We start from the raw sequence: 12480 nt of genomic DNA on the forward strand, positions 1-12480 counted from the left end.
CTAAAAACTAAGATAGTTTTTAGAATATTTGCTAAAGGTTTGGAGTAATATTTTTTTTCAACTACCAAAGTCATTTTCTTCTATTTGTGCTCTCATGAGAGTCTTTACAAAGAATTATGGCTTATTTTTACCTGATGCCTTTCTTATTTGTCATGACATGATACAACAGTTTTTTTTCCAATTTTTATATGAAATTTTAAACTATAGATGTTGAATGTTAGTACTAAAAATACCTGCATAATTTCTACCTTTATTCAACAATTAATATTTTATCATATTTACTTTATATATGCATTTCCTTACTATGTATACACTGTATATTTATATTTGCAATACATACACAGTGTGTGTGTGTGTGTGTGTATGTGTGTGTACGTATGGAGAGAGGGAGGGACAGAAGTGCTTTAAAGGAAGTGGTAGACATAATACTTCATCTCATGCATATCTAATGATAAGCATATTTTATACAAAATCATAATTATTGTACTTAAATTAATATTTCCCTAATATCATCTAATATTTGACATGCATTCTGATTTTCCCATTTGCTTTATGTATGCTATTTGAAAACTTAATGAGATGTAATTTATATACTATAAAATTCACTCACTTTAAATGTAAAGTTCAATGATAGTTAGCAAATTTACAGAATTGTACAACATCAACACAATCCAATTTTAAAATATTTCTATCACACTAAAAGATCTCTTGTGCCCGTAGGTGGTCATACTCTCCAACCCTTTTCTCAATTCCAGTCCCAGGTAACCACTAATCTAACTGCTTTCTCTATAGATTTGTCTATTCTGAGAATACCATATAAATGGAATCACAAAATACATGATATTTTGTGAATGGCTTAACTTAGCAAAATACTTCTGAAGTTCATTCATGTTGCAAAAAGTATTAGCAATTTGTTCCTTTTATTAGTTTATATATTCATCAGTTTGTGGTTGTTAGGGCTGTTTCCACTTTTTAGCTATTATGAATAATTCTACTATGAACATTTATGCACAAGTCTTGTGTGGGCATATATTTTCATTTCCCTTGGACAGATACCTAAGAGTGGAATTTCTTGGTCATGTGATAAATTTATGTTTAACTTTTTAAGAAATTGCCAAACTCCTTTTCAAAATAGCTACATCATTGTACATTGCCACCAGCAATGAATGAGATGCCACTTTCTTTACATCCTTCCATTGCCATCTGTCTTATTTTATTAAAGCTATTCTAGTGGATACACAGTGATGTCTCATTGTGGTATTAATTTGCATTTCCCTAACAAATAAAAATGTTGAGCATCTTTTCATGTGCTTATAGTAACCCATATATGTCATTTAATGAAATGTTTGCACAAATATTTGCACATTTTTTAATCTATTTTTTAATCTTTTTATTTACTTGTAATAGTTTTGTTCTGTTTTGTATTTTGGATACAAATCCTGTATTAGAAAACAGGAAAAATTTCAAGGCAATTATTTCATCTACTCCTTTAAGAAAGTAGAGAAAAACAAAGCAAAGGAAACTTATAGTAAATTTTTTTCAAAATGATGTAATAAAGACCAGGATGGAAATCAATGAGTTCCAAATCGGAGAAATAGAAAATAATTAATGAAACTAAAAGCTGTTTCATTGAGAAATCAGTAAAACTGATAAACCAGTTTTACTTGACAGATTAAACAGGAAAAAAATAGATAACAAATTCTCAGTGGCAGGAATGAGGAAGGTAACATCACTAAAAAGTTATAGATACTAAAATTATAAGGGAACATTATGAACAATGTCATGTTAATAAATTTATAACTCAGATGAAATGGACATATTTCTTGAGATTCATAAACTACCAAAGCTCACACAAGAATTGGATAACTGCAGTATCCTACAACTGTTAAAGAAACTAGAACTCTCCCTACAAAGTCAACGCTGGGCCAACATGGCTTCATTGGCAAATTCTATCAAATGAACAAGGAAGAAAACAAAAATTAAAAAATTCCTGAAACATAATAAGTTTAAGTAAATGTGTCCATAAAATTTAATAGGAGGGAATATTTCCCAGTTTATTTAATAAGGCCAACATTACTATTTGTCTTGTCTGAGGGTTTCAGCTCTGGGCAAGTTCACCCTGCATTAAGTGAAACTGAAAAATGACAACAGAACGTTTGGGGGTCAAAAGGGGCTTATACCAATAGTTTTTCTCATGGTAGCAGGTCAAGCAGTAGAATCCCATCCACCTCTGTCTCAGCCTCTGCCCCAAGCACTGCCTCTGCTCCAGACTCAACCCTTGCCTCCAGCCTCTGCTCTTCTTTTCTGCTTCCCTCTCTTGTTTCTTGCTCTCTTCGCTAATCTCTGCTCTTAGCTCCGGGGGAACTCTTTTTATAGCAACACACGCAATAATGGCTTATAACCAATGGCTATACAAGTATGCGCCTGCGCAGTAGGCTAGGTGTTACGTCATTGTGCGCAACAATGGGTAGATCAGGTTAAGATCAGGTGAGCACTTCTGGGAAGGCAGCCCTTTACCACTTACCGTGAAGATCCCAGTAGAGCCACCCCCCCCCCAGGCATCATCGCACCCTATTAACTGCACGTCCAAACAGCTGGTTGGCACAGAAGGATCTGTGGATAACTGCAGCATTGTTACAATGCTTCAGGTATTTCAAGAGATTTGTTTCAAATAGAAACAATGGCCGTGTTTATGAAGGCCAAAGTGGTTTACAAACTTCTCCAGGAGAGGGCAGCTTAGACTACAAACAGAGGCACGCTGCCCGTCTACTCATCAGATTTTTCATTAGAGCATTATTTCAGAAAGTAATTGGTCCTTTTATGGTAGTGGGACATGGACTCACAGACTGTCCGTGATTAAAATTAAACCCTATTTATCTTTTAATATAGTACTATATTCTTGCATAATTGAGTAGGGATTGATGCCAGTTGTGTGATGGACAGTAAGTTTATCCAACATGACTGAGACAGACTTCCAAGAAGATGTACTCTGCTGTTTCTGTGTACAAGGGGGATGAGTAGACCATATCAGCAACATTTAATTATTATGTAGGTAATTATTCATTTGAGGAACACAACTTTTCAGAGAAACAGAAAAGAAGACAGCCCAATGCAATTACTATTTGTCTAAGTACACTGGTGGGAAATCATAATTAGTTTTTCATTAAATTTGCATAAATTGATTTTTTAAAAATAACGAGGAGGAGGTGGGGGCGCCTTGTTGGGCCCGGCTCTCTGCCCACCTTGCCCAGGCTGCACTGCCGCCTCTGTGGGGAACCGGACAGTGTCTTCTTGCCTGTGGGAAATGAGACCCGCAATTAAAACTGGGGAAGCCCTTAGCCTTCCTTCCCTGTTCTGCAGCCAGCTCATGTGTCTCAGATCGGATGAACCATAACATTTAAAACGATAGATTATCTTACAACTGTGTTCATTTAAGGATGATGGGTTACATTTTAACTTGTGGCATAGGTAGCGATTACATCTGGGTTATTGAAGGCAGCTAACTCCAGGCAGTCATCCTCGATCGCATTCCCATTGCTGTGGAGCAAGGCTGTAGATATGAGTCGATTCCTAATTCTCTGGCAAATGCCCTTGTTCTGCTCTAGGACCTTGGCAAAGACCCATCATTGAGTGGGGCTCTAGTGCGGTCTGTCCTGTCAATAATTTATAAAGCAACATTTTCCAACTATGTGAAGATACATTTTAAGGTTTATTCCTCTGTGATGGAGAAGTATGAAAAAATTGGGAAAATTGGCAAAGGATCCTATGGGGTAGTTTTCAAATGCAGAAACAGGACACGGGTCAGATTGTGGCCATCAAGAGGTTTCTGAAATCAGAAGATGACCCTGTAGTAAAGAAAATCGCCCTTTAAGAAATCCACATGCTCAAGCAACTCAAGCACCTTGTCATCCTTATTGAAGTCTTCAGGAGGAAGTGGAGGCTTCAGCTGGTGTTCGAGTACTGTGCCCCCACGGTCCTCCATGAGCTGGACAGATACCAGAGAGGGGTACCAGAACATCTCATGAAGAGCATAACTTAGCAGACACTGCAAGCAGTAAATTTTTGCCATAAACACGATTGCATACATAGAGACGTGAAGCCAGAAAAATATCCTCATCACAAAACATTCAGTGATTAAGCTATGTGACTTTGGGTTTGCTCAGCTTTTGACTGAACCTTGGTGCCTACTACACAGACTACGTGGCTACCAAGTGGTACTGCTCCCCAGAGCTTTTGGTGAGGGACAGGCAGTATGGCCCCCGAGTAGATGTTTGAGCAATTGGCTGTGTCTTTCCTGACCTGCTGTCAGGGGTGCCTCTGTGGCCAGGACAATCAGATGTGGATCCGCTCTATCTGATTAAGAAAACCTTGGGAGATCTCATTCCTAGGCACCAGCAAGTACTTAGCAAAAATCAGTACTTCAGTGGAGTGACAATTTCAGACCCTGAAGATATGGAACCACTTGAATTAAAATTTCCAAACATCTCTTATCATGCCCTGGGGTTCTTAAAGGGCTGTCTCCACATGAACCCAGCTAAGAGACTGACATGTGAACAGCTGCTGTGGCACACATATTTTGACAGCATCAGAGAAATGGGGGATTTACCAAAAGAGCATGACAGACCATCAAGGAAGACTCTCAGAGCGGAATGCACCTGCCTGGGTTGCAGTGCGTACCTCAGCTGACTAGCAGCAGCATCCTTTCAGCTTTGAATAATAAGAAGTACAACTGTAATATGAAGAAACTTAACTACCATTTTCCAAATATTTAAGGAGCTTAGAGATTGATGATTAAAAAGGAACTGATCCATAACTTGAAGAAAATAAAACATTTGAAAGCAATCACAGTGTGGAAAAAATATCAGGAGAGGAAACAAGCGACAAACTGGTGTAGGCCACTTGGCGAGGTATGAAGGGAAATTTAGGAGGGAGCTTTCCATGCTTGTCCATGGTGTCCAGAACAGGAAGGAAAAGCCCACTTGCATTTTCACTTGTATTTTTTGTTGCATCCAAGTAGCTGAGCTCATGGACAGAATATGAACTGTGTCTACTGCCCATACCTCTGGCAAAATCAGAGATGTAAAAAAGATTTATGCTTCACTTGTACCACATAGAAAAAGTGAAAAATGGATTACAAACTGCCCTGGTGTATTTTCTCAGATCTCTATTACCTTAAGTCCTATTTTCTGCCTTTTCAGATTCTCTCACCATCACATGTAAGGAGTTTTGGTTCTTGAAATCAGAATGTTTAAAATCCCATTTAGTGCTTGGTTTGTCTTGGTTTTTATATTTTAAAACATTTGTTGGAATATTCAAGAGTTCAAAATATTTAAAATATGTGTATTAAAAGACTAATTTATGCGCTTATAAAAAAATAACAAGGAGGAGTTGAATGCGCGTACCTAAGAACAGAAGGTTTGGGTGTGAGTTAACATTATAATATAGGCTGATTTTTTAGGCAAAAAGAAAACAAGTGATAATTTCTCAGATTTAAATTAAAAGCTAATCAGAATTTTACAAAGAAAGTCACTTAAAATGCAAAAGTTTCTTTAAATATATTCTGTAAACCCAGTAGGCAATCCCATTAGGGATATTTTCTAGTCTTAGTTGCAGGCTAAGTTTTAAGTTTATCCATGTGACTTTAATTACAATAACTCAGTACCTGTGTTTAAATTGCATCTCTAGAATAATATATAATCATCTTTTTTTTTGTTAAACCAAGCTTATTAATGTGCTCCTACCAATATTAATGGAGAAAAATCAGTGTTATTTGTGAAAGTTACAAGCTACAAACAAAACATGTACAAAGCAGAGAATTGTTTCCAAAATGTAGATTGATTAATTGAAATAGAAAGATGGATTTCTCTACTCATACATCTGAATTTTGCGTTGAATTGGCTTCTTTCTAGGTAAAAATTATTTTATTTTTTCTCATTAATAATTTTCTAAGACTTAACATTACAGACCAAAGGTTGTTGTCTTTGAACCACACAGGCATCTGTACTCTATCATACTCACCTGGCAAAACCATAACTTTGGGTAAATAGAACCTGGTGCCCACACCTGTACCTGCACAACAATTGAGTACAGGTAGAAACATGCGCAGCCTCTGCTCTACCACTTTCCCACTAAATTTTAAAAATCTCTTCTCAATTCTCAATTCTTGCTTCCAAAGAAGCATTCAGAAGAGAATTTCTATTAGCTGTCACCACCATGTATCCTGAACTACCTTCATTAGTGCCAATACTCTGCCTGCTCCAAATACTCTGAATGAACTCTGATCCCAACTTGAAGCCAACATCTTTATTGGGTCAGGATCTCTTATAGGTGTGAGTATTGATCTCTACTGCAGCGATTCTTCATTCATTGTCCTACATTATTATTTTTCCCTGTTAAGAAAAGTTACACCAACTAGGAAATGAGGTAAGAAGATTAGTTTGTGCTTTCCTAAACTTATGCTAGAGGACTTTCTAATAGTCTTTCTTTAAGAGTCATCTAACTCTTGGGGACATATATTCTCTTAAAAAGCTTTATTTAAAAATCATAAAACATATTGCAAGTTAAGGAATTTTTCAGTGAACAGCTATACATTTATAACAAAAATTCTGTAATTAATATTTTGTTCTACTTGTTTTATCACTTATCAGTCCATCAATTTACCCCACTATTTATCTATTCATTGATCTTATCATTACTGCACCTTAAAGTAAATTATAAAAAAATAGTATAATTTTGTTTAATGTACTATTTGCTGTTGATTATGGCCCCAAATCTGTAAAGCTCAATGTTAACTTGTAGAAGGTCAACAAATTTCTAATTATTTTCCTGATAGAAATGATTTGGGGGGATAAAAAATGACTCTAAAGATTATAATTTAAAACTGTAAGATATAAGTCTGTTGCATGTATAACTTTACAGTCTTATCCCTGCATTTTCTTTTCCAAGCCTTCCTTTTTCTAAGTGTTCTTTACTATTTTGTACTGGTTCTATCATTAATAAGTTAAATAAAGAGTTGGCAGTCACTGTATGTGTGTATGAGAGTAACATAAGCTTTTTGTATTCTTTGGTATTGTATTTTCAAACATTCAATTTTTATATCTTCCATACTATCACATAAATATGCTATTATTTCTTCCTAAAATAACTTTCTCTTGACCCCACTTGTCTTTTTTAACTATTATCCCATTTCTTTCCATTTTATAAGGGAGCTCATCAAAAGAATTACTGGTCAAAATGCTCACTTGAATGTATACCAATCAGGTTTTCTCACAAAATCTCCATCAAACTGTCTTATCAAGATCCACACTCCTCTCCACAATACTAATCCAGTTATCCCATTACACATTTTACCTACCAGCAGCATTTCACACCATTTATCTTTCCATTCTCTTGTAAACTCTTCATCCCTGACTTCCAGGACACCATTTTCTCCTGGTTTTCTTCCTCTCTCACTGGATGATCTTCTTATATCTTATTTGCTGGGTCTTTCTCTTCTCCCATATACCTGAATGATGATTGCTCCAGAGTAAGCCTGGGATACATGGATCTTAGTGGATTTTTCATGTGCTGTATTTTAAATCTGCATGTAATACAATACAATGGTTCTGTTTAAAAGTATCAACTGGCTACTTACTGGCTATTTTAGATATGTGCCATTAATCCCTTACATTCTGCATGTGGGAGTATTGATTCCTACACAAACCTCACTCAAGGAGCAGTGAATTTGAATTAATTACATAAATCCATAAGATATTTATTATACTGAAACTTCTAACACAACTGATAGTCTACCATATATAGAAATAAATTTGAAGTTTTATTCTAATCACATCCTCATTGTACTTGCAAATAATAGAATTATTTTGATTTGCTCTGACATTGTTTAGTAATTTGAGACTATACAGCCATCATGTTTCCTTCAAACTAATTTTTTCATTGCATTTTTTAAAATATAGGAATATTCAACATAAAATCATTCTTTGGTATTTTTTCTTTAAAAAGGTAGAGTCATTATAGTAACATCTCAACATTCAACAGGAGGGTTTATACATACTCCTGGAAATTTCCTAGTAAACTGAAAAGATGATTTAATTGTGATTTTTGATTCTGTGACTTTCTTGCTGGTTAGAAATTCTACATCACTAATACAAGTGTAGGTACCATTTTACATTAGAATCCTGACTTAAAGTTTCTAATCCTCTAACTGAACTCTGACTGTTGTGTATTATTGACTGTAGATGGGAGACTTCAAGGTAATAGTCCTACCCTGGTCTTTTTATGTTCAGACAGGGTCCTAAATTCCCTCAGGAAATATCTGGTTGATTTGGAAGCACATAGCTGTGGAGGTCAGAATTCTCTTTAAAAACTTAAAAATAAATAATGGAAGTTTCTACTTCATCACACCCGTAATAACACCTGTAGACTTGATGAACATTTGCCCATGTAACTCTAGATTGAAGAGGGATTAAGTAATCTTTATATTTGAGTATGTATGTACAAATGAAGAGTGTGCTTCAAAGAAATAATGAGTTCAGATATTTCCTGTTTTGTTACCATTATCCCATGCATTTATAAAATTCCTCTTATGTAATTGTCTCTGACCTACTTATGAGCTTAAATAAGAAGTATTGCAAATCATTTTTTTAAACCTCCACCATATTCTCTGTCTTCTTAATAACTCAGTTTTAGTTCCAGATAACTGTAGACTATTTACACAAAATGAAATACTCAAGGAAAAAAATATTCAGACAGAAATTTAAAATATTTAAATAACATGCTGTGAAGGCTATTTCCTAAGAAAGAGAACAAATATATTTTGAGCAAAAACAACATAATTGGAAAGCATACAGTCTCTCAATATGTCTCAATATACTCATCTCCTTAGATTTCTAATTTCTGGGCATTGGTTCTAAGGAGAATCATATCCAATATGTATTCAATTGTTATGCTGTGCATCTGATTTTAAAACTCATTTCTTCAAATACAGGCATACTTCATTTTATTGTGCCTTGCTTCATTGTGTTTCACAGATAATATTTTTTACAAATTGAAGGTTTGTGACAACTCTCTGTCAAGCAAGTCTATCAGTACCTAATTTTTAATTGAGGTATATACTTTTTTTTTTACATAATGTTATTGTACATTTAACTGACCATAGTATTGTCTAAACATAACATGTATATGTGCTGGGAAACCAAAAAGTTCATTTGACTCACTTTATTGCAATATTAACTTTATTGTGGTGGTCTGGAACTGAGCCTGCAGAACCCCCGGGGTATGCCTGTTTGTTATACTCTCTTTGAATTTGGAGACTCTATAATTGACTAATTTCTCTATTAATATTCTAGGCCTAGGAAAAACTCTTAGTTTGTTGTTGAGTGAAGCCATCCATTAAATTTGATCCCTGGGGCTGAGGTTTCTAGATCAGGAATGTTCTCATCTTTATCCCAACAAGAAGCCCACTGCAAAACTTGTCTTAGATGTACAATAAGTGTGAAAGGAAGAAGTAATGAAGGCAGGCAGGCAATCAATCTCAGTCTTTGAAGAACTCAAGGGTTCCAAAAAGTTTCAGAGCAAGGTCTCTGAGAATTTGGGTTCCTCAACAAAAGCTATTTTATTTAAAGGAATCTATATAGAATTTTAAGGAAAATTAGAAATTTCTACTTGTTATAGATAACTTCTCTAGTGTCTATAATTTCAGTTTTCTGAAAATATGTAGTATTTCATTTAAAAATCATTTTGTAATAAAAATATGTGACTTTAAGCAATGCATTTTTGAAGTGCTAAAATATCTTTTCCCCCCAAGTACTTGCTTTCCAACATACCTAAGCATGAAAATGTCTTAAATGGTAAAATATCTTGTCCTCACAGGCTTGCTTTTCAACACACCTGAGGCATGAAATTAATACTTAAAACATATTATCTATTTGTCCTAATGCTCAATATTCACTGATTCTTTTCATATGTCTTAACTCATTCAAGCGATTTTCATGATGCCACTGGTAATTTAAAGGCATTTCCCATGGTCAGGCCTAAGAGCTCCCTTTGCTCAGTGTTCTAGAGGTTCTTTTTCCTGTGTCTGCTCCTTTCCACTGTTTTGAAATGAATGAAGCAACACATTCGTGGTGTGATTTCAATGAAACTTCCTTGGAACCTATTGATCACTAGTTCTCTTACTGATACTAATACCACTATTTAACAAATTATGTCTTGAAATTTTCCAATTGTACATTTTATTTTAATGTATGATGAGTTTCTTTCCTGGCACCAATGCTAAGAAATACTTCATTACAATAACCCCTGAGAATATTTTAAACACATTTTATATTTTAAACACCTATTTTCTCTTTCTTTTTCAGTAATCTGATCATATGCCATCAAAAGCAAATGTCCAGAAATCATGTTTCTTTTTATAAAATAAGTTATTGTGAAATAAAAATATATTTTTATTAAAAAAACACTGATTTATCATGAACATTAAGATATGGAGGGCCATAAGCTCAGGAAAAAATCTTCTATAATTTATTTTTGTTTTTTTGAGTGTGACTTTAAGTAGATTTGGAAAAGTATTGGCTTGGTTTGAAAACTAGAAACTCAACAGTTTTTTCAAAAATAAATTTTCCCCTGAATGTCAGCCGTTTAATCATTTAACTTCCCGGGTGTCAGATGGAGACACTGGGTGGAAGCTGTCAGAAATTTTAACTCTGGTAGTTCCCCCTTATCTGTGGGGATATATCTGTGGATTCTGAAATCTTGGATAATACTAAACCCTTTATGTACTGTTTTATCTTATACAAACCTGTGATGAAATTTAATTTATAAGCTTAGGCACAGGAAGAGACTGTCCATTTAGGACCTTTTATAGCATTTGATGTTACAGTATTCATGTGCGTGATCATTTTTTATGGTTATTTACTTACGTAAAAAAATATCAGTCTACAACCGACAGGAAATTTTTGAAAACAAACTGGTGCTTTCGCACAGCAGTCTTACGAGCACTGCCCTGTAGACCTTGAAGGCTGCTGTGCACTACAGATCCTGATCCTCCTGTTTAGAATATTGAGGCCACTGCAGTTTTTTGCTTGTTTTCTTATTTGTCCTTCACTCTAATATCAGTAGTATTGGGACAAGGACAAAGCACAATAAAGAACAATTAAAGGGAGGAATATTGGTTTTAACAATTTTAGTCAACAATTATGTTCTATCAATTATATTCCTTCTTCAAAATCATAACTTCTACTTCTCCTGATTATTGTGCTCTCAGCCTCCCCATGGGAAAAGAGGGTCAATTTGTTAGAACACATTTTTTCCACAGTGGACACTCAGTGAATCCATGTCATTGTAATACTTGAAATTAAACACTTTAAGTACTAATTTAATGTAACTTAATTAAAATTGTTGCGTGTTTGAGAATATTTATTGAAATAGAATTTATTTTTTGTTTCAATAAATACGTACACTTTGACGTTTTCTGACTGTGCTGGAAGGAGGACTTTGAATTCAGTCTGGTGATCTCCGTGACATGGAAGGCCTCAGTGAAGCCCAGTGCATACCACCCACTGGGAAGAAAGAAAGAAAGAGTTCAATAACCATGTTAAAGTCAGATAACAATGAAAAGAAAATGAGGAAGTGAGGTCCATGGTAGCATCTCTGGGGAGGTGCAGAACATTGTACAGATCAAACTGTGTTCTGATCCCTACCCTCCCTGCTTACCCCAGACTTTAAACAGATAAAATCACAACAAAATGAACATGGTGTCATGTTGTATAGGAAGACCAGGGAAATGGAGCAAAGGGGGAACTGTAATTCGGAGGTTTTACAGAGGTGAATTAAAGTGATAGGTTGTAATATTTTACAGTCATTATTCTACTTGTGATAATCTTTAAACTAATGCAGAAAATAAATGTTTGCCGAAATACAAAAGGTTGCATATGGTTTTCTACATGTTCACGTTGTATTATGTCTATAATTGTTAAAATTAAGCCACCTCAAATGCATTTTTGGAAACTGTACAGAGAATAAACAATAAATGTAAATGTCTACTATTAACTTGCAAATGTGCCAAATACTATTTCTCACAATCTATGTTTCATGTTATACCATTGGTTAATATTTATGCTGTTTTTAGTGACTTCATTTATGACTTTTTTAATGACTTCATGACTTAAGTAAACATAAATTCAGTACAGGAAAATATTCTTAGCCCACAGTCTTACATAATTTACCAGCACATGTCACCACCATCACCATATGAATAATAACACTGTTTGGATAAGCCTATCTGTGTAATATTGAATAATTTTTGGCCTTGCAGGGTTCATATTTACTTAGAAATTAAATATTTTTTTTTACTAAAGTACCACTGATATTCAATCTTATATTGGTTTCAAGTATACAACACAGTGTTTCAACAGTTACCCACATTATTAATCTTCACCCCTACTAGTACAGTTATATCTGTCTATATACAAAGATGTTACA

At 34.7% G+C, this 12480-nt stretch overlaps 1 long non-coding RNA gene and 1 pseudogene across 11 annotated transcripts in view; both read left to right on the forward strand.

Annotated features, from left to right (window-relative positions):
• Positions 1-2550: 2550 nt before the first annotated feature.
• LOC140848003 (uncharacterized) overlaps positions 2551-12480 on the forward strand; it is a 1137778-nt gene continuing 1127848 nt past the window's right edge. For all 11 annotated transcript variants that reach the window (XR_012128446.1, XR_012128471.1, XR_012128576.1 and 8 more), the window contains exon 1: positions 2551-2648. This is a non-coding gene — a long non-coding RNA (uncharacterized lncRNA). The remainder of the gene's footprint in view (positions 2649-12480) is intronic.
• On the forward strand, positions 3615-5137 carry LOC108392644 (cyclin-dependent kinase-like 1 pseudogene; annotated as a pseudogene).

This window comes from Manis javanica, chromosome 1, assembly GCF_040802235.1.
Source record: "Manis javanica isolate MJ-LG chromosome 1, MJ_LKY, whole genome shotgun sequence".
Classification (NCBI taxonomy): domain Eukaryota; kingdom Metazoa; phylum Chordata; class Mammalia; order Pholidota; family Manidae; genus Manis; species Manis javanica.